This window comes from Dermacentor silvarum, chromosome 10, assembly GCF_013339745.2.
Source record: "Dermacentor silvarum isolate Dsil-2018 chromosome 10, BIME_Dsil_1.4, whole genome shotgun sequence".
Taxonomy (NCBI): domain Eukaryota; kingdom Metazoa; phylum Arthropoda; class Arachnida; order Ixodida; family Ixodidae; genus Dermacentor; species Dermacentor silvarum.
Genome location: NC_051163.1, coordinates 135,598,438 through 135,622,632, shown reverse-complemented (window position 1 = coordinate 135,622,632; position 24,195 = coordinate 135,598,438).

The window sequence follows — 24,195 nt, the reverse complement described above, 5'->3', positions numbered from 1 at the left end:
GCTTTTCCGTCTGTCAAAGACGTCCGGAGTTTTGTGGGGCTCTGCTCTTATTTCAGGCGGTTTGTGAAAGATTTCGCAGCAATCGCTCGACCCCTCACGGAACTTCCGAAGAAAGACGTGCCTTTTACGTGGGGTTCCCCTCAGGCTGCCGCATTTTCACGCCTTATCACGATTCTGACCAATCCACCGATCTTGGCCCACTTTGACCCGTACGCACCTACAGAGGTCCGAACCGATGCCTGTGGTTATGGGATCGGCGCAGTCTTAGCGCAACGGCAACACGGACACAACCGCGTTATAGCCTACGCTGGCCGGCTCCTGACAACTGCAGAGCTTAACTATTCGATTACCGAGAGTGAATGTCTTGCTCTCGTCTGGGCTGTTTCAAAGTTCCGCCTATATTTGTATGGCAATTAAGCCCTTCTCAGTAATCACAGACCATCATGCGCTGTGTTGGCTTTCGTCGCTCAAGAATCCTACTGGCCGGCTAGGTTGTTGGGCCCTCCGACTACAAGAATATCCCTACACAGTGACATACATGTCGTGACGCCAACACCAGGACGCAGATTGCCTCTCTCGCTACCCAGTCCAAGACCCGACCTCTACGTCTGAGCCTGACACCGACGCCTGCGTTCTCTCTGTTTTTCCCCTGGTCCATGTCGCCGACGAGCAGCACCGTGACCCGTCCTTGCGTACCATCATTGACCGCATGGAATCGTCACTTGCCGACAGCTCCCTTCGCTTATTCACACTTCAAGATGGCGTACTCTACCGCCACAACGTTCACCCCGACGGCCCAGCATTACTCCTTGTGATCCCTAAACACCTTCGCTCGGCTGTTCTCCACGAACTTCACGACCTCCCCACTTCCGGTCACCTCGGTGTGTCACGTACCTACGACCGGATCCGCCGACGCTTCTTTTGGCCAGGGCTTGCTCGCTCCGTTCGAAGATACGTAACTGCGTGTGAGAAATGCCAGCGATGCAAGACACCGTCGACGCTCCCTGCTGGGTACCTTCAACCAATTGACATTCCCGCGGAACCATTCGTTCGGGTTGGTTTAGATTTACTTGGTCCTTTTCCTCTTTCTACCTCTGGGAACAGGTGGATCGCTGTGGCCACAGATTACGCCACGCACTACGCCATCACCCGAGCGCTCCTTACAAGCTGCGCCACAGATGTTGCCGATTTTCTTCTACGCGACGTGATTTTATTACATGGAGCTCCGCGACAACATCTCACAGACCGTGGCCGGACATTCCTGTCAAAAGTTATCGCGGACATCCTGCAGTCCTTTGCCACGAGGCCAAAGCTATCCACGTCATACCATCCGCAAACAAATGGCCTCACGGAGCGTCTTAATCGCACTCTCACAGACATGATCGCGAAGTATGTGTCTTCCGACCACACTGACTGGGACCTCGCTCTACCGTTTGTCACCTTTGCGTATAATTCCTCGCACCACGACACAGCCCGTTATTCGCCATTTTTCCTTCTGTTCGGCCGAGAACCAGCACTACCCCTCGACACAACCCTCCCTGTTCACGCAGCACCCACCAGTGAATATGTACTTGATGCCATCGCCGCGCTGCCCACGCAAGGGAAATTGCTTGTGACCGCCTTCTGCACTCCCGAGAGAGTCAAAGGCGCTTGTACGACCAGCGACACCACGACGTGCACTTCCCGGCTGGTTCTTTGGTGGTTCTATGGTCTCTGTCGCGTCAAGTAGGCCTGTCAGAAAAACTGCTGTCTCGTTACACAGGCCCCTACCGAGTGCTTCGTGCCGTGACTCCCGTCACCTACGAGATCGCCCCTGACGCCCCATCTGCTTCCCAGTCCAGTGATATCGTGCACGTTACACGACTGAAGCAGTATCACCCTCCCAGTGATGACATTTAGACGCTCCGGGACGTCGCTTCTGCCGCCGGGGGATTATGCTACACGCGTGTGGTATTTGGTTGTTTGAACGAGGCGCGCGGGCGCCATCACTCGAGCCAAGAAGAGGAAGAAGGAGCTGGGCTCGCGCTGGGAATCTAACCGGTCAGCGCTGCAACCACTGTTGTAAATACAACCTGTAAATAGTTGGTAGTCTTACTGACTCGTCCTTCGCGTAACAACACCAAAGCTGCGCGCCGAAAGCTGCTGCTGCGTCAGTGCCAAAGCGCGGCATCTTGTCTGCGATAGTCTATAGGTTTACACTGGAATATTGGGCGCGCTATATGTACCGGTGCCTACAAAATAACTCGGAACGCCAGACCGGTGGCTGCTCGTCGGCGGAGCACACACGCGGGAAAATACAGCCATGGCCTGCGCGTGCGCGGCATCCCTAGCAAGCAAGCAAGCGAGCCTCGCTCCCTGGTGCATCTGCATAAGCGTTGCCTTGCGCCAAAAAACTTGCAGTTTGTCCCTCTTACAACACATCTCGGAGGAGGGACAGCATGCTCACGCGCTCTGCAACGTAATCTCTAAACGCACGCGTAATCCTTATGGCGCATTCTCGTCAGAAGCTACTATCATGTTAAGCGATTGTCATGCTTTCTGCTGAGCTTGCGGGGATGGCATCCACCAGCGTTTATGACTGAGTGGTGACCAGTGAGTTCACCAAGCTCTACATTTAATTATACCTCATGTCTTGCATATCTGAGTTAATTATTTCACCGAAAGAAACTATGAATTCATAGCTTATCTTTCATGTGGGCGAGCGCCACGGCTCGCCTATAATAGCACTAGAGCGCACTTTTCTACCTGACTATCGTGTTGCGCGATGTATTTTACTACTTGTTCAATTCGAAGACGCATTTACTACTTGGGAATACGATCAGAATTTCGACTGTAACATGATGGCTCCTTTAACAAAGATGATTGCGTGCAGTAATAACAGTGTCCAAAATGACATCAGACGGCGTATTCCAACACACCGATTTCATGCACAGGAATTTATTTTATGCATGCGGCACTATAATAAAGCTGTCTTCTAGAGCACTGCACGGGCCAATGTTTTCAGCCCCGGCCCGGCCCGGGCCCAATTTTACATCGGGTGGCCCGCCCGAGCCCGACCAAAAGATTTATGGCGAGACCCGGGCCCGGCCCGGGCTCGGAAATAATCTACGTTACCTGCCCGGCCCGGCCCGCCACCCATTTACCTTTGGCCCGAGCCCGGCCCGAACCCGGCCGGATACCGAAAAAGACCACCGAGTGGCATTAAAAAAATAAACTAAAAAAGAGAATAAAAGGAATTTATCCTTAAGGCATAAATACATGTAATATGCAATTATGAACACAAATTGAGCGGTCTGAACCCTAATACCAGCGCGAGAAGTAGTACGAATGAGCCTGCCGAGCAGTATCGCCAGCAGTTTCTAACGGCGCAACTTTGATACCGCCCAATCCACTTCTATCGCCACGCCGCCACAGTATTTTTCCACGTCGTGCGCCTCACTGCAAAGCATGCGACGCCCCAGCCGCTCGTCCCACTGAACCGTATTGTAGTACACTCTAGCCACGACAGTTCGCGAGCGCAGCGCATGGATGGAGTAAATGGAGAAAGAAAGCTTCTCGTTCCTCCATGGTGCAGCGTAATGAGCTGCTGATAGACATCCCTTTGAGAACATGCGTGCAATCATGGACGGACGCAGTGCCATATTTCAGCCGCGCAACGAATTATCTTACCAGTCATCGTTTTACCAATTCGTCTTTGAAGGATCAGCAAGTCGCGAACGCGCTTACACCACTCTGAAAGCATTAATTACATTGATTTAGGTAAGGAATACAATGGCATCCTTTCGTTTGAGGCGACTTCAGTCTTTCTGGACTTTTCGATTCTGTTGAAACAGCGCAAAATATGATGGATGAAGAAAAGGGAAGTACGCAGGAGTATACAGCACTGCTAGCTTCCAGCTGCGCCGGGGCAACAATGTTTTTCAGAGTCGAGACACGTGAGGATAACTCGCTGCACGTTAAATGCACCACCAGAAAGTCCGAGCCCGGCCCGGGCCCGTGTAGAAATACCGGAGCGCGGCCCGGGCCCGAGTAAAAAAAAAACACTTTCACCGTAAGGGCGAAGCAATGAATGGGATAGTAACACAGCAATGTCATACGAAGTAAGGTGAGCGGCTTTGGTAGCAATATGAATTGTAGTAAACATGAGCTCATTAAGTAAGCAGGTGTGCTGCGGCGTAAATAGACCGACATGAAGAGAGACTGGATGACCACGAGAAGGCGCGTGTGAAATGGTGGTGTTGATGAGAAGCGCTCCCCGTGGGCAGCGCGTGCGAAGGGACACACCTGTAGCGCTGCACCGCCGATCCGGGCAGCATTGCATGTGTAGCGTGCGTTGGAAAATGTGGCCCGACTATTACTAACTGAATGAACAAGCGTGGTGTGAGCGCGCACAAACAAACACGAATAGATCACACAGAATGACTGCAGACGACTGTCAAAACGCTGGCAGCAAGCACATACGCCGCAGCGGGCGAAGGTACGTGCGGTCTATCGCTTCAACGGAAACTGAGCGGCGAATGCAAAGCCCGTAAAGGTCAGAGCCGTGTGGAGATAAGGGAGGGTGCGGGCGAGCGATGAGCGCGGTTGTTGGCAAAGTAGAAGTGCGCCCCCCCCCCCCCCCACCCGCTCCCGCTTTCTCCGGCGCTGGCTTCCCGTTTCCTTGCTTCCGCGTGGGAGATTGAGTGCGTTCGCTCTCCGTGATAGCGCGCGTCCCCGCACGCTTCCGCTCGGGCATACGGCGCGCGGCGAAGATTTTTTCTATACGGAACCTCACGGCGACGGCGACGGCGGCGGCGACGGCAGAAATCCGGTTGAAGTGTCCATATAATTGCTATCGCAATAAAAGCCCATGCCGTGCCCGAGCCCGGCACGAGCCCGTGAAAAAACTGCCCTACCCGGCCCGAATCGGCCCACAGGCCGGGCCGCGCCCGGGCTTTCGGGTAAGCCCGAGCCCGTGCAGTGCTCTAGTGTCTTCAATGCTTCGCAGTCGCAATGAACATCGCCTAGTGCGCTATTTATTTACGTAATCTGTCCGCTTCGCTGCACTTTTTGTTGGGAGTATACCCTTAACATTTGATCGCATGTCTGCGTTGGTTGGCGCAAACATTCAATTTTTGTTCAGTGTGGTGATATGTTGCAGATCAAGGGGGCGTTCAGCTGTGTGGGTTAAATGCGTATGGAAAAAAAAACATGCTGTGAGGTCCCATATCTATTGCTAAGACAACTTTGACGGCGAAAGCTTTAATACGTTGACATCATATCATTTGCAAGTGGTTTCTCATTTTAGTTAAGCAATTAAATAACTAATAATTGGTCGTAATTCGATATAATTATTTTCTTACTTGCTGTTACGGAGTCCTGAATTGATCCTAATTAGTATGTACTACTCTTTGGAAGTCTTAATTAGTCTTAACTTGGCGTGACCAGTCTTATAATAGAGTCTCGAATTAATGTGTAGTAGTTTCTATTACTGTTCGCAACCCTTCATTACATTTAAATATGCGTAATTACCCTTAGTTACTTCGTAATTCACTTTAGCATGCTTTAATAAAGGCGTCGTGTGATGTCCATGTATTGGTCGGGTTAATTACCTTAAATACTTTTAATTAGTCTTAGTGGCTCTTGAATTACTCTATATTACTTTTAGCTACTTGGTGAATAATGCAGTTTTATTTATTTACTTATTTTATTTTAATCATACTGTCAACCCTCTGTTGAGGGTTCTTACAGGGAGGGTTTTAAATACAGACAAATCATATATACAGGCACATCAAGTAGAAGCGAAATCACAGAAATACGTGTTTAACGATTTTTCAAATTCACAAACATCACAGGCATTTGCCACAAAGCTTGGTAACGCATTCCAAAGTTCAATCACGGCGGGGAAAAAAGAATAGCGGAACACATCACTGTGAGCAAAGTATGGTCGCAAAACATATTGGTGATTGACACGACTGCTTCGTTTCCCTGGGAGTTGCACGTACTCATCTTTCTTAATTTTCAAGTGACCATGTAGTATCCTGAAAAACACTTTGAGCCGATTCTTTTTCCTTCGTGTTTCTAGTGTTTCCAATTCACAGGACTGCAACATCTGTGTGACAGAATCTAATCTGCGGTACTTTGCGCATATGAAGCGCGCAGCAGGACGTTGAACTTTTTCTAGCCTTGTAGTCAATGCGTTCTGATGAGGGCTCCAGATGACTGAGGCATATTCAAGTAACGGCCTAACAAAAGTTTTGTAAGCTATCAGCTTTACATCTCGCGAAGCTTGATGAAGTTTTTGCCTTAAGAAACCTAGTTTCTGGTTCGCTTTCGAGCACACATTTTCTATGTGCGTATGCCATGTCAGATTATGCGTGACTGTAACACCCAAATATTTAAACTGGTTAGCACGAACTAACAAATTACCATCGATGTAATAGTTAAAAGGTAGGACGTTTACTTTTCTAGTCATATGTGTGTATGTTGATTTAGAGTAGTTTATTTTCATTCCCCATAAATTACACCATTGACTGAAATTTTTTAAACAACGACTAATTCTGAGTTGATCCTGAACATTGGTTACGGTAGAATAAATTAGACAGTCATCTGCAAAAAGCTTCAGTTTCACCGGTTGTTCAACAACAGATGAGATATCGTTGATATATATCAGAAATAACAGTGGACCCAATACCGATCCCTGAGGAACACCTGATAGCACTTGGAGTGGACTCTACAAACTGCCATTTAAAATTACGGTCTGTTTGCGATCACTTAAGTATTCTTTTATCCAAAGCACTAGCCTTTCATCGGTACCTATCTCTCTCAGTTTAAAGATCAGCTTATCATGCGGCACTTTATCAAATGCTTTTGCAAAATCTATACAAATGACGTCAATCTGGTGCTTCTCGTCTAAGGCTGCAGCGAGATCATGAACCACTTCGATTAATTGTGTAATGGTGGATAGTCCAGCACGGAAGCCATGCTGGTATGAGTAAAGTAATCTGTTCTCTTCTAGAAATATTAAGATGTGTTTTGCGATGATGTGCTCCAGAAGTTTACAACTGATACATGTGAATGAAATGGGACGGTAATTATTTACAAGCGTGCGATCACCGCCTTTGTACACTGGTATAACTACGGCCCTGCGCCAGTCCCTGGGTAATGAATGCGTATGTAATGATTTCTCGAAAATTATCGTTAGGTAGTAGGACATCCATTCAGCATAGCGTTTCAGAAAATCAGCAGAAACCCTGTCGGGTCGACTAGATTTTTTGCATCTAAATTTAGCAGCAATTCGAATACTCCCTCTTGTTTGATTACAAGATTTTCCATTGGATAATGTATAATATACTGTAAATGCTCGCCTGTATTCGCGTTTGTGTTGTTAGTAAACACAGACTAAAGAAGTAATTGAAATGCTCAGCAATGTCGGCAGTCTTTGTTAGCGTTCCAGTGCCTTTTACGATTTCTCCAATTTTATCTTTCCGACTGCTGAGATATCTCTAGAATTTTTGTGGAGAACTTTTTAGGAACCCTGTCAGTGTTTTTTCAAAGAACTGCTTTTTGGATTGTGTCAGAGTACGTCTTAATTCTGCACGAAGTCTCGCTATTTCGTCCGAACCCTTTTTCTTTTTACGCAGTCGTTTTAGCTTTCTTTTCATGTTAATAATACCGCGGGTAATCCAAGGACGGCGTTGTTTAGACTTCTTTCCACACAATGGTTTACTACATCCTTAAATTCATTCCATAGCTCATCTACAGATTTGTCCTTTGCGTGGTGCTCAAATTGGCCGAACGAAAATACCAAAAAATCTAAAATTGAATTGTCATCAGCACGTTTGTAGTTTTTTATCGTAATTACAGTAGAGTATTTCTTATGGGGCACATTGCTAGCGGTCACATTCACTACAATTATTTTGTGATCAGAAATACCGTCCTCAATTGTCAACAAATGATTTTCTATATTATTGGATAGGAACACTAGGTCTAACAATGACCGCGACCTAGAAGTTATTCTTTATCCTGTTGAACGATTTGATTCAGATTAAAAAAAAACATTAAATCTAGTAGTTTATCAGCACTGGGTGCTTCAACGCCGCTGCAAGCTAGGTCCTGCCAGTTAATGTGCGGTAAATTGAAGTCTCCGGCCATAATTAACCGTGTGTTCCTATGTACATTGTTGCACAAGAATGCGCTCAGTTGGTTTAGCATGTCCAGGGAAGTCGAAGGTGGCCGATATATTGCACCGACAAGATAAACAACACCTTGAAAAGAAATCCTGCACCAAACTGTTTCAGGGATGTCACTATCAATTAGGGTCGCATGGACAGAATTTTTTATTATGATACACACTCCTCCGCCACGTGAATCGCGTTCCTTCCTAAACATTTGGTAACCAGGGGGAATAATTACGTCATTTTGTATACCACAGTGCAGCCAGGTTTCTGTTATCAAAACCATATGAGCGCTCTGTGAAAGCAGCAGAAATTCCAGATCAGTTATTTTGTTAACGATGCTGCGTGCGTTTAAAACAAGGAAACATAGCTATGACGTAGGTGACGAGCTGGGCGTCACCATCGAACTTCCTGAATCGTCCAAGTTAGGCGGGTGGCTAGCCGTATCAACTTTTTTCTGTTTTTCTTTACCGGATCTACTTTCTTCGTGTCCACATAGTGTGCGCTTATCTTGTGTGAGGTCCCAAGTCTACATTTTGTCTTTTATTTTAAGTTTATCGTAGATAGGCTTGACTTTCGTGCCTTTTGACCGATCCGAGGCTGCACTTTCCCATAGCTTTCTTCGTATTTCCGCTGTTTCTTTAGCATAGTCTTGGCTGACACGAACATTAGTGCCCTTCAGTTTAAAACAGTTCTTTAGTACACTGTCCTTTTCCCTGGAATCAAGGAACTTCATAATAATTGGTCTTGACCTATCCGGATATGCTTTTCCAATACGGTGAATTCTCTCAACTGTCCTGACGGGGACCCCCAAAGTATTGTCAAAAATACCGTCCGGGACCTGTTCTCTGAGTTTACTTTCTGTGTCATCAGCACTTTCACTGATTCCAAATACTAGGAGGTTGTTACGCCTACTTCTGTTTTCATACTCGATTAACTTCAATGCTTGCTGTTGGACAACAGATTCCAATTTTTCCATTTTGTTGCTCATCTCCTCAAACAAAGTCAGAATACCCTGTAACTTATCAGTTTTAGCATTAACAGCAGCAATTTCCTCTCTTATTTGGTCCATCTTGCGGTCGCCAACTTCCTGCTTATCAATAATAACCTGCAACATTTCATTAACCTTTGGCCCAGGGTTCTGTTCTATGTCACCGGACACAAGCAACAACATGAGCATCGACCAGCAGTCAGACAAAATTGCAGAACACTTTTGAGGGCACGGCATGACCAACAGAAACCTATTATCACTACGATAAGCAGGCAAATTACCAAGCTGACTAACCTGCACAAGCAGTAATGGCGATTTAGGCATGCTGTCCGCCAGCAAGCTGTCGTGCCCTCTGAAGAAATCGATGCCGGGATGCGCCTTTTCTAGGTTGTCCAGCGATGACGTCACTCCTGTGGGGTAGGCGTTGACAAGTAGACGGTCCGCAGTGTCATTGCCACGTTGCGGCACATCGAAGAATCCTGGTTGAGTCCCGTTGTTTGCTGTAGATACCACGGCGAAAAACCACGGCAAAACCTACACAAGCAGTAATGGCGATTTAGACATGCTGTCCGCCAGCAAGCTGCCGTGCCCTCTGCCGTGCCCCCTTACATGTTTTATTGAACGGTAGAGCTCTAGTATGCCGTTTTTTTATTTTTGCTGCCGCAAGTGTTGTCCACGTTGGTCACATTCCGCGACTAATGAGCCAGTTAAGCCTTTCGCTTTAAAATGCGCGGATGCACAGTAGCGCGCACGCACGAGCGCTTATGCTCCATCGCGCGCACACGCGCGCACAAAGCGATTTAGAGACCGCATCCGCACAGCCCTCCTTTGACAACGCTAAGAGGCAGCCAGCGCTATTCTTTTGGAGTAAGGCAACACTTTAGACGCACTGCGGTAGAGCACGTACTCCACGGGCTCGGGCCGGGTAGGGCCGGGCCGGGCTGGGGCACGGCATGTGGTTTTTGATCCGGGCCCGGGACGGGCCCAGGTTTTTTGACGCGGGCCCGCGCCGAGCTCGGACTTTCTGGTGGTGTGCATGTAACGTGCAGCGAGTTATCCTCGCGCGTCAGGACTCTGAAAAACATGTTTTTTTTTTCGGTTTCGGGCCCGGTTCGGGCCGGTTTAGAGCCGGGAATGGGCCGGGCTCGAGCCTAAGGTAAAGGGGTGGTGGGCCGGGCCGGGCGGGTAACGTAGATTATTTCCGGGCCGGGCCCGGGTCTCGCCGTAAAACTTTTGGTCGGTCTCGGGCGGGGCGCGCCCAACGTGAAAACGGGCCCAGGCCGGGCCCAGGCTTTTAAATCGGCCCGTGCAGTGCTCTACACTGGGGAGCGAGGCGAGCTTGCTAGGTGCATGCGCAGCCCCTGGCACTACTTTCTCACCGGCGCGCTCCGCCGACGAGCGGCCACCGGTCCGGCGTTGCGAGGTATTTTGTGGGCACCTGTACAGGTTCCCACAAAATAACTCGGAGCGCCGGACTGGTGGCCTTTCGCCAGTTTCGCACCGGAAAAATAGTACGTGCCAAGGTCTGCGCATGCGCTGTCTCCCAAGGAAGCTCGCCTCGCTCCCCAGTGCATCTAAATATGCGTTGCCTTGCTCCAAAAGAATAGCGTTGGGTGCCTTTTAGCGTTGTCACAGGTCCAGATGCGGTCTCTAAAACGCTGTGTGCGCGTGTGTGCCCGCGATGGAGCATATAGGCACTCGTGCGTACGTGCGCATTAATGGCCATCGCGACGCCTTTTCTTCTTCTGTCTGGGGTTTTACATGCCAAAACCAGTTCTGATTATGAAGCACACCGTAGTGGAGGGCTCCGGAATAATTTTGACCACATGGGGTTCTTTAACGTGCACTACAACGCAAACGCACGGGCGTTTTTGCATTTCGCTTCCATAGAAATGGGATGTCGGAGCCGGCCTTTTAAAGCGAGAGACTTAAATGGCTCATTAGTCGCGGAATGTGACCATCGTCGGCAACACTGGCGGTAGCAAAAATCTAAAATCTGCATACTACACCTCTACCGCTGAGTAAAACATGTAAAGGTACCAAGTAGCTAGGCACCAAGTAGGCTCCAAGTAGCTAAAATTAAGATTAATTCAAGAGTCGCAAACACAAATTAAATGTAATTAGGGTAATTAACAAGACCAATACACAGACATCATAGGAAAACTTCGTTAAAACATGGTAAAGTAAATTACTAGGTATATAGGAATAATTACGATTATTTAAAAGTAATTAACGGTTTCGAACAGTAATAGAGACTACTTAAACTCAATTCGAGACTCCGTGATGGCCAGATTATGACTAATTAAGAGTTCCAATACGTAGTACATATTAATTAGGATCAATTCAAGACTCTGTAACAGCAAGTAAGGAAATATTTAAACCGAATTACGACCAATCAAAAGTTATTTAATTAATGAACAAAAATAAGCAAGCTATCGCAAATCATTTTCTTCTTTTCTTTCTGGGCTTTTACGTGCCAGAACAAGTTCTGATTATCAGGCACGCCATAGTGGAGGGTTCCGGAATAATTTTGACCACCTGGGGTTCTTTAACGTGCGCTACAACGCAAGCACACGGGCGTTTTTGCATTTCGCCTCCATGGAAATGCGGCCGCCGCAGCCGGGATTCGAGCTATCGCAAATGAAATGAGGTCAACGCATTAAGGCTTTCCTCGTCAAAGTCGTCTATGCAATCGATAAGGAACCCCACTGATTGTTTTTTTTTTCATACGCATTTAACTCACACAGCTGAACACCCCCTTGGTCAGCAACGTACCACCACACTGAACAAAAAAATGCATTATCCGCCAACCAACGCAGACATGCGATCAAATAATAAAGTACTCCTACTAAAAGTGCAGCGGAGGGGCCAGATTTCTTAATTAAATAGCGCACTATGCGATGTTCATTGTGACTGTGAAGCATTGAAGACACCTTTATTATAGAGCAGCATGCATAAAATAATTCCTGTGCATGATATTTGCGTGTTGGAATATGCCGTCTGATGTCATATTGAAAAATTTTATTACTACACGCAGTCATCCTTGTTAACGAAGCCGTCGTGTTACAGTCAACGTTAGGATGGATAGTTGGGCGAGTTGGTTAAGCATGATCTGAAGCGAAGGCGCGAAAACGACGACGGACGAAGAGAGAGCACACACACACACAGGGCGCCACTTCCAACAATGTTTAATCAGAAAAGAACGCCACTAATTTATACAGGGAGCACAATCACAGTTTCTCAGTGCGCATTCGCGTTCAGGTAAAGTAGTACTTTGCGTGATAGAGATATTGAGGCAACACTTACGCACTTATCACCTGCTTCAATGATCCTTTTGGCCTCAATTATTAAACGAACCCATTTATCACGCCTTCTGGCAACCACAGCACAGGCGTAGAAGTCTGGCTTACATTTGCAGTCTCTACAGTGAATTGCCAGGTGGCCCTCTCTCCCAAAGTTGCAGTCAAAGTTGTGATCTTATTTCCAAGTAGTAAATGCGACTCAGAATATATTTGCACAAAGACTAAAGTACATCGCGCAGCATGATAATCAGCTTGAAAAGTGCGCTCTAGCGCTATTATCTCGCCCACATGAAAGATAAGCTATGAATTTGTAGTTTCTTTTGACGAAATAATTCACTCAGATATGCAAGACATTAGGTATCATTAAAAGCAGAGCGTGGTAAACTCACGGGTCACCACTCAGTTATAAACGCTCATGGATTCCATCCGCCCGACCTATCCAGAAAGCATGACTATCTCTTAGAATGAATGCAGATTACAACAAGAATATGCCACAAGGATTACGCGTGCGTTTAGAGATTACGCTACTTAGACAACTTCGTAATTGTAAAATGGTGCGACACGAACGGATTTCCGCCAATCACTTAGTGAAGCAGTAGCCAAGCGTAATTGCAGCATTCCTCTATTTGCGATGAGCACAGGTTGTCAAAGTGTCGCGTCAAGGTGCACCGAATATTATATATGCTTTTCTTCGTGTTAAATCACTCATCAACGATATGGAAGCAGTTGTAGCAGTTCTTACGGCAATGAAGCCTATGTCGATATTTGCGGTCTATACCGAAACAGGCACGTTGCACGCGAACACACACAGAATAAGCGCTGACGCGAGGAAAGCATGTACTTATGCATGCAGTATCCGAGGAATACTCACTGCCAAATCCCTCTAATGTACCTGTAAAAACATTGTACGGGGGCGTCGGACGCACCTTTAGCAACAGCTAATAGGAAATAATAAATAGTTACCAAGCATAGACAAAATGCCCGTAACACTCCCAATCTACTAACGCATACATAATTTTTTCATTGCCAATTAAATGAACTATGCCAAACACGGGTTATCAATTTAAGTGGTCGGGTGGGCCGTTCTAAAGGAACGGTTCGTTTCAGTGAGCTGAGCCATTTCGAGCCTCCCACAAAAGTTCGCCCTTTTGCCCATCTCTAAAGAGGCGTTTTACGCTCGAGTAACCCTTTCTAAAACTGTTACCCACATTTATGCCCGATAATTTGTTTTCTCTCTCAAGTGACAACTCTCCGCGGTCTCAGTCGGCACCTAGACCTTAAACAGTTCCGCTCCGATCTCTTCGGTGCAACGGAGGCCATGTGAAATTCTCGATTTTTTGTTTGTTTAAATAAACAGATTCGTGTAGCCTTTGTGGCGGTGGCAACGCAAAACTCGCAACCACCAATAATCTGAAATTAAAGGGGAAGCGGAATGCAGCAATAATCAAACACAGAGCACTGTGGGGCCACAATAAGTATGAGACGGCGCGTAGAATCTGGAAAGGAGTAACGGTGCCAGCGCTAACATTCGCAAATACCATTCTATGCTTAAAATCGGATATCTTGTCGGGTTTGGAAGTTAACCAAAGATCAGCAGGCCGGTTGGCTTTGGGAGCCCACGGTAATACCACAAATGAGGCAGTGCAGGGTGACATGGGTAGGGCCACTTTTGAAGTCAGAGAAGCACAGAGCAAAATTAGTTTTAAAGAAAGGCTCCGGAATATGGATGAAAATAAATGGGCGGCTAAAGTGCACAATTTTCTGTACATGAAAAGCGTGGACACAGAATGGCGGAAGAGGTCAAGGAAGTTGGCAACCAAGTACAGGATAATCGAAACTGTAAATAGACAACCAGGAGTCATCAGAAAGAAAGCCAGAGAAATAGATACCGTGAATTGGATGCAAAGAATGGAAACAAAAAGGACAATGGAGATTTACAAGAATGAGCAGAAAGAAATTAGAAGGGAAAACCTGTGCGATAACACAAATGGCAGTGCCTTGCTATTTGAGGCTCGAGCTGGTTGTCTAAGGACCAAAACATACCGAAACAAATATTCGGAACTAGATGAGGCATGTGTATGCTGCAGTAAAGATCCAGAGACCACTCAGCACATCCTAATGGAATGCGAGGGGATCCACCCAGCGAGAACCGTAGGTAACGTGCAACTCCCAGAAGCGCTTGGGTTTAAAGTGGAAGGAAACATCAACAGATCAGCCGTAGAGATAAGCAAGAGACGAGTAGAGTACTGGTGGAAAAAAACCAGGGAAAAGATTGATGCGACCTGATCTCTTAAATTCATAGGTAGAGGTACAAGGTAAAGTTTTGAAAAAGAAAAAGTATAATGAGAGGTATACAAAAATGCTAGATAAAGCACATGTATAGTATAACTGATTAAATCAAGCAGGCTAGGTGACTACTTGTCGCCGCCCCGTTTCATAGGGTATGCCAATAATTCATCATCATCATCATCATCGCACCTCTGGAGTGAAGCTGAACGGAACCCCTGCGGACTCTTCCTCCACAGAAGAATCCCTAAGATCGCCCTTAACATCTTGGGCGATCGACTAAGACAAGAACATCACATTGTATGGTGTCCGGGGCATTTTGGTGTCACTGGTAACACAGGGGCAGACGCTCTTGCTCGCGAGACTTCCGAGCAAGGAATGACACCCCAATCGGAAACAACAATCCAACACTAGCACGCGATGTCTTAGAACATCAACGTCGTTCTCGCCATGAACTCGCCGTGCCAAACCCGCAATTAACAGTGGAGGAGGTTCGGCTCCACAGAAACATCCAGACAAACACCTACCCACATCTGGGGCGATGACATGCCATCTGGCCAACCAGATATGCCAGTCCTCGCCCCCCCCCCCCCCCTGGTGTGGGGGGAGGCCATCCATGCCCCATGTGACTTGGGAGTGCCAATCACGACCCTAAAATTCAAATTCACCCCATTTAGCACAAAATTCCTTTAGGAAGCCTTGAGCAGCCATCCTCGCCCGGACTGAGCTGGAGACTCAATTGAGCCTCCTCGACCAGGCACGGCGCGTGGCGGTGGCCACTGGAGTCCTGGAATAAGGACCCACCCTCCGGCCCCCTTAACCCTATTTTTCCTAAATAAAGTTATTTCTCTCTCTCTCTTATACCAAAGGGATAAGTTAATTTTTGTCCGCTTATTTGGTTGATAGAAGTGTTAGCTTAACCGAGCTATCTATATATATTATTTTTCATGCTTTTGTAGTTTCTTGTTTTTTTTGGTTGTGTGTTAGTAAGTAACGAATAATATATATATATATATATATATATATATATATATATATATATATATTGTCGCGAGAGGAAAAGGCAGGCAGTTAGTTCCGAGCGAACGGCTGTTTACTGTTTTGGCCGCAGCAGCCAACAACACTTCTTCGTCCTCGTTCTCTAGCGTTACTAACGCGTGGCATTACCCCTCCCTCCAAAAAAAAAAAAAAGAGGCATTGTCTCGATGTCGCTGCACGAAAGAATAGTGAAAGTTAAGCCACGAAAGTGGGTGACGGGTTAAATACCACAGGGAGAAAATAAAAGAAATGAAAAAGACAACGGACGTGAGCACAGGCACCGCACCACAAAGTTTGTGAATTGGCATCAGCGCGAGTGGTAGGGCTTCATCCTGGAGACGTGAACAATGTCGGAGGAGCGTGGTCTACGCGATTGGTGCGATGATTCTGCTGGGACAACTTCGTAGTTGACTTGACTTATGCGATGAAGAACTATGTAGGGCCCAAAGTAACGGCGCAATAATTTTTCTGAGCGGCCTCGTAGACGTATAGGGGTCCAAATCCACACGAGATCTCCTGGCTTGTATGTTACGACTCGGTGGCGTATGTTGTATCGGCGAGCGTCTTGACTTTGCCGAGATAGAATTCGTTGCCGTGCAAGGTGCCGCGCTGCTTCAGCACGCTGAACAAAAGCGTCCGTATCTGGGGCGGTCGTATCAGACGAAGTTGGTAGAAGCATCACGTCGAGCATAGTGACGACGTCGCGTCCGTAGACCAGACGAAAAGGAGGAAACCCGGTGGTTTCTTGAAGCGCAGTGTTATACGCAAATGTCACATACGGGAGCAGCTCGTCCCAATTCTTGTGATCCGTGGCGACATACATGGAAAGCATATCTGCAATCGTTTTGTTGAGACGCTCAGTTAACCCATTGGTCTGTGGGTGATACGCAGTTGCCGTACGGTGCGTTGTACAACTCAGCTGCAGAATATCTCTGACCAACTGCGCAGTGAAGGCCGTACCACGGTCTGTGATGACGACAGATGGAGCACCATGTCGCAGGACGATATTTTTGACGAAGAAGTTGGCCACATCCGAAGCAGTAGCTCGTTGAACGGCTTGGGTTTCGCAATATCTGGTCAAGTAATCGGTGGCGACAACAATCCAGCGGTTGTCAGCCGAAGACTTGGGAAACGGGCCGAGTAAATCCATCCCGACCTGTTCAAAAGGTGAGCAAGGAGGTACGTCGTACAGGCTGAAGCAGACCGGCTGGTTTCATTGGTGGAACTTTGCGACGTTGGCAATCACGACAAGTTCGGACGTACTGCTTCACGCTTTTTGTGAGTTTTCGCCAGTAGTACTTCTTCTTGATCCTTGCCAGAGTACGCGTGAAACCAAGATGCCCGGACGTGGGTTCGTCGTGGCATGCACGTAAAATGTCGTCGCGGAGAGAAGCGGGAACAACGAGTAGAAAAACGGTTTCCGTGGGATGAAATTTCCGCTTGTAGAGGATGTCGCTGCGTAGGCAGAAAGAGGACACGTGACGCGCGAACTGCCGCGGGGGTTGTTGGCGGCGTCGTTCAAGGTATTCAATCAGGGGTTGCAGCTCTGAATCCTGGCGTTGCTGTTGAGCGAGGTTTGGAGATGGAAGACTACAAAGAAAACCGCAGTCCTCGTCAGTATCTGTTGGTGCGGGTTCGACGGGGGCGCGGGAGAGACAATCGGCGTCAGTGTGTTTCTGACCAGACTTATAGACAATTGTCATGTCAAATTCCTGTAGCCGAAGGCTCCATCTTGCGAGACGTCCCGAAGGATCCTTGAGATTCGCCAGCCAACAGAGAGAGTGGTGATCGCTGACGACTCGGAAGGCGCGTCCGTACAAGTATGGTCGGAACTTCTGGATAGCCCACACGACCGCCAGACATTCTTTTTCAGTTGCTGAGTAGTTTTTTTCAGCAGCAGACAACGTGCGGCTGGCATAGGCAATAACGCGCTCAACACCAGCTTGAAATTGTACGAGTGTGGCTCCGAGACCAACGTTGCTAGCATCAGTATGCACTTCTGTGTTGGCCTCTGTGTCAAAATGACCAAGGATCGGTGGTGTCTGTAGACGTCGTTGAAGGTCGTGGAAAGCGTCGGATTGAGCCGGGCCCCAAATAAATGTCACGTCGTTCTTGATGAGTCGTTGCAAAGGTTCGGCAATCTCAGAAAAATTTGGCACAACACGGCGGTAATAAGCACAAAGCCCTAGAAATCGGCGTACATCGTGCTTTGTCTTCGGCATCGGGAACAAACGAACTGCCGTGGCTTTGTCAGGGTCAGGGCGAATACCGGTGTTGCTGACAATATGACCCAGAAATTTAAGCTCCTCGTATCCGAAGTGACATTTTTCGGGCTTCAGAGACAGGCCGGCGGTGCGGATGGCCTGAAGAACAGCCTCAAGCCTCTCGATGTGCTGCTCAAACGTGGTTGAAAAAACAACTACATCGTCTAAGTAGACTAAACACGAGTGCCACTTGAGGTCAGATAAAACTGTGTCCATCATGCGTTGAAATGTGGCCGGAGCGGAACACAGTCCAAAAGGGAGGACCTTAAATTCATAGAGGCCGTCCGGTGTTATAAACGCCGTTTTTTCCCGGTCCCGTTCGTCAACTTCAATCTGCCAGTACCCGCTACGTAGATCCATTGAAGAAAAGTAACGGGCATGCCGCAGACGATCCAAGGAGTCGTCAATCCGAGGAAGTGGATAAACGTCCTTTTTCGTGATCTTGTTCAGTTTGCGATAATCTACACAGAATCGTAGTGAACCGTCTTTCTTCTTAACTAGTACAACAGGTGATGCCCAAGGACTTGTCGATGGTTGAATGACATCATCATCCAGCATTTGCTTAACTTGATGACGAATAGCATCCTGTTCTCTCTGTGACACGCGGTAAGCGTGTTGGCGAACAGGTTGGACGGTCGGTTCAGTGATGATTCTGTGCTTGGTTAGAGGAGTCTGCTTGACCTTCGAGGTGGTGGCAAAACAGTCGTTAAATGATGATAGTAGGCTGAGGAGCCTCTCCTGTTGGGGTTGTTTCAGCTGTGGATTGACGTTGATGTGACTGGTCAAGTCCACATCGCTGTTTTCCTGCATCGAGATTGTCGTTACCGAAGCACATGCGTTGGACTCGTCCACTGTTTCAAAGTAGGCAATGGTGGTATGCTTCGCAAAGTGCTTGTATTCGCCGCTGAAGTTAGTAACTAGGATCGTGGTTTGCCTGTTTTGGAGCTCTATGAGACCTCGTGCGACGCCGACTTCTCGATCCAGCAAAATGGTGAGGTTACCTTCGGCGATGCCCATATCTAGGTGGCCTTGAGGGCACTCAACAAGGACGAAGATGCTACTTCGAGGCGGTAACGTTACGCAGTCATCGACCACGCGTAAAGCCGCGCGATGATGTTCATCCTTAACACCAGAATCCGAAGAAACATTCTTCGAAAAAGTCACGAACAAGTCACGCAGATTAATGATCGCCCCATATTCCTGAAGAAAATCCATGCCCAATATAACCAGTCGAGAACACTTGGGCAGCACAAGGAAAGACGCTACGAAGGTCGAAGTATAAATTGTAAGTCTGGCGGTGCATCGTCCAATGGGTGACACGAGGTGTCCTCCAGCCGTGACCAGATTTGGGCCGTCCCACGCTGTCAGCACTTTGCGTAACCGATTGGCCAGCGAGGCACACATAACCGAGTAATCAGCTCCCGTATCGACAAGTGCAGTCACCGGATAACAGTCGACGGAAACAGTAATAACAGCAGAAGCTCTTTTGGCGGTTTCGAAGGAAGGCGTCAGCGGTACGTCGCGAGGGGGTGGCGTCGGCGGAGGATATTTCACGGTTCGCATGACAGCGGCCTCACCCCCGGAGGTCGCCGTTTTCAGTTTCCCCGGCGCGGGCTTCCGCCGGTGACTCCAGTGGAATCAAAGGCGGGTCGAGCGCGGTTTGGTGATGTGTGCCGACGAGGTGACGGCGACCGCGACTGTCTTCGCTGAGGGACAGGAGGAAGACGGTTGCTTTCCAAGTACTCCTCGATTTCCTGTGGGCGTTCGCCATAGCGCGGGCAACGGGCGTCCGGATGGTATCCCCGCAAACCAATCCGTCGGTAATGGCAGTCGCGATAGAAGTGTCCAGCCTCCCCACAGTGATAACACAGCGGACTGTTGTCGGGAGCGCGCCATACCGTTGACTTCCGCGGACCAGGACGAAAGTCTGATTGGAGAGTCGTGCGGTGGCTTGGGCTTGGGAAGCGTCGAGGGGGCCCTGTAGGTGGATGCGGGAAACGGGCCGTCGAAGAGCATCGGCGTACGAGAGCGTGGGAGGTTCGGTGCGCGTTGGTGGAGAGGGATGAACCACCTGCCTAATTTCCTCCCGAATGACGTCCGTAAGAGCCGCGGCACTTACGGACATATATATATATATATATATATATATATATTAAGTGGGTTGTGGCGCACGTGTTGCATGGTGTAAGAAGTGCAGGGAGCAGTTTTAAACCGTATTAAGGAAAGCTAGCTGAGGTAGCCGGATAGCGAGGTTGCCGTAGGGCTCACCGTGGGGCTTTGTTTAGGTATTTTGGCGGGCTTTCTCATTAGGTGGTCGGGCGGGTAATGGCGCGGCACGCTAGGAAAGTCAGAGGTGATGGCGAGCTAGTGCAGTGCGAGGAGTGCAAACGTTGGTGTTATTTGGACAAGACGGACTTTGCAAGTTTAGCCGACGCTGAGAAGGCTAGCTTCGTGTGCAGGCTGTGTGAAGGATTTAAGGGGGCTGTGCGGCGGATGGAAGGGGAATTGGCAGTTAGTGTTGAGGACCTCCAAGGGGAGCTGAAGGTTAAGCGAGAGCGGAGAATTGAGCTCGAAACTCGTATCGGCGAGTTGCGTGACAGGGAGGGGGCCGAGGCCAACCTGGTAGAAAGAATAGCTGGCGAGCTTCAAGAAGAACGGGAAAAGTTGTCCGAGCGGGAAGAGCGGGTGGAGTCACTAATGGCAACGTGTCGCGTTATCCCGGGCGGGGACAGCGGACGGCGGGGACAGCGCGGATTCTCAGGCCGAGACAGGCAATGACAGCAAAGAACAGCAGGCGAGAGCCGGCGGTACCATGGCGGCTCCACAACTCTACAGCGATGTAGCGCGGAAGGCTTCGGGTGGGGTGGGACGAACGGCAGGGAGCCCGTCGCCGCGCGACAGTGGTGTAGGGCGGGTGGAGGGCCAGCTAGCGCGAACTGGAGGACAGCGATATCGCAGGCGGGAGGGTAACGTGTAGAGCGAATAGTCCTGGTGGGGGGGGGGGGGACTCCAACGTAGCGAGGGTTGAGGAGGGCGTCCTTACAAAAGTGAAGGCAGAGAAGCGGGTGAGGGTGGAGGCCCAGTGAGGTATTTGCATGGTTGACGCAATGGCAAAAGCTCAGAAGGTGGTATCGGACAACCTGGAGGATGACAAAATGGTCATTATCCATGGTCTCAGCGATGTGCTGAAGGAAAGGAGATAGAACCTAAAGAGACAGTTAGAGGTTGGGTTGCGTAAACTCAGAGAGGCCTCTGCGAAGGTGCATGTGACGATATGCACAATCCCAGAGGTCCAGGGCCAGGCTAGCGGGATGGAATGGAGTGCGGTTGAGGATAACCGGGTCATTAGGGGTCTAAGCCGACCGCTTGGGTACGGCGTAATGGACGTAAACCGGGACGTGTATGAGCCTCCAGTGTAGACGAAGACAGACCCGGAGAGGCCCCAAGATTGAAGAAACGTAGAGTCTGTAGGAGAAGAAATAGAGGTGAGCACCAGTGGCAAGGTTATTGAGACATAGGGTATATTAACATGCAAGTTGGCAGGAAAAGGCTGAAGAGGGAGGACATTGACGACCAACTAAGGCAGCAAAAGTTACGGGTATACGGGTTTGTGGAGGCACATCTTTGAGATTTGGAGCAACCACCCTGCAATCCTGATTATGCATGGGAATATTGCAATAGAACAGAGGACAGCAGTAAAGGGGGTGGAATTGAGGCATTCATCCGTAAAAGTATGAACTGACAAAGGGTCAAACAGGAATGCAAGGAGCATTTTTGGCTAAAAGGGATAGTGGCAGGAGAGCAGACACTCCTTGGCTTTGTATAGATGTGGACAGGAGCAAATGCCAAATAAGAAAACAAAAAAATACTGGAATGTATATCACGTGACATTATTGAGCTAAGAGGAGGGAGCGAGATAACTATAGGATACATGACCGCGCACATAGAAGACATGGACGGGTACACAGCCTCAACAAGCAACATGATGCTGGATATCTGTGAAAGGCATGACTTAGTTGTATGTAACAGTACTGAGAAGTGTGACGGGCATATAACATGGGAAGTAGGGAGCCTGCAGTCGACGATAGATTATGCAATAATGTCACATAGGATGCATGGTAGGCTAAAGGTAATGGACATAGATGAATGTTGCTCCAGAAGTCTAGCTGGTGATTAGAAACGTAATAAGCTAAGTTTCAGAAGAGAAATGAAAGTGGGTAGGAGGCAAGATAAACAACCCGGTGGGATATTTTACTCGGAAAAGCAGCTGGAAATAGCAACCCAACAAATAGACTAAGCAATTTCAGAGGATACTAAAACAGAATGAACATATGCAAATATAACAGGGCTATTTGAGCTAGAGCTTGCTAAGATACGAGTCAGGCCCAAAGGGAACAGAAGACGTAAACCCAAGAGCTGGTGGGATGAGGAGGTTAAGAAGACCATAGAGAAACGTCAGGAAGCATCCAGGGAACACAGATACTCAAAGCAGAGGGTTGAACCAGAGGCTGATGTAGACAGAAAATGGTATAACTTAAACTGTAGAAGGGAAGCATCCTATTTGAACAATGAGAATATTAGAAGGAGGACCCAATGGTTGTCAGAAACAAACAAAAAGGATAGAAAACAGTGAAGAAATATTGGAAACATCTCAAATCCTTGAGTAATAAGACTAGCCTAGAGCAGAGGTTTATAGTTACAGCTCAGGGAGTTCGGCCAGAAGGAGATGAAGCAATGGAACATATAATAACAATGATGACTAAAAAATTTAAAGAACGAAACGTAGCATGTGCTCAGTCAGGTGAGGATAGACCAGTCAGTGCAATGGCTCCACTTGAACAAAGTGAGTGGGAAAGGGCAGAGAAGAGGGTTCCTAGTAGCACGTCTACAGGTCCTGATGGCATCCCATTTACGTTAATACAGACATTGGGCCCAAAATCTAAGAAAGCATTAGGAGAGGCAGTGAGCAAAATTATAATGGATAGGAAAGCCCCGATCGGTGGAGACAAAGCAGGATGAGCATGACATATTAGGGAAAGCGGGACAAAGCCAACATAAACAACAACCGTCCCCTAACAGTGACGTCAGTGGTTTACAGAACGGTGATGCAGATTATAAAGGACAGACAGCAGGCATGGGTGGAGGGCGAGGAGGTGGTGGGGGAACTAGAAAATGGGTTCCGGAAACAAAGGAGGTTAGAAGATAATCGGTTCTCATTGACGCAGTGTACTGAAATAACAGAATAGGAACACAGGCCCCTATGGCTCGCATTTCTGGATATCAAGGGAGCCTATGACAGTGTAGTCAAAAAGGATTTGTGGGGCATACTGGGTACTCTAGATGTGGAAGATGGAGTAAATAATATTTTAAAAGATATCTATAAAAGAAACAAGGTGCTTACAAAATGGGAAAAAGAGCTATCTGAGCCTATAGAGATACAGCAGGGGCGTAGGCAGGGGTGCCCTCTGCCACCTTTGTTGTTCATGCTGTATTTACAAGGATTAGAGAAAAAAATTGAGAGGAGGGGACTTAGCTTCAACCTTTCCTTTTTCAAGCAAGGAGAATGGATTAAACAGTCGTTACTAGGACTGATGTACGCGGATGACATTGTACTTATGGCTGACAACAAGAAAGACTTGCAGGGAATGATGGACATTTGTCATAAAGAGGGAGATAGTTTAGGTTTAAAGTTTAGTAAAGAAAAATCGGCAGTCATTATTTTTCATGATAATCGGGGCAGCGAGCATAGGATACAGGAGGTTACGCTGGAGGTAGTGGATAAGTACAAATATCTTGGAGTGTAGATAAACAATGGGGCTGAGTACCTAATGGAACATGAAAAATATGTAACGACTAATAGTAGCAGGAATGCGGCTGTGATGAAAAATATGGCGCTGGGGAATTACAATAGGTACGAAGCGGGGAAAGGAAATTCGAAAGGGGTAACGGTCCCTAGTTTGACTTTCGGCAATGCGGTCCTGTGCATGAGATCAGAGGTTGGAGCAAGGTTGGAAATTAAGCAGCGAGGGGTAGGTAGGCTTGCTTTGGGAGCACACGGAAATACACCAAATCAGGGGGTACAGGGTACCATGGGATGGACGTCATTCGAGGGCAGGGAAGCTATAGCAACAAGATAGAATTTGAGGAGCGATTGAGAG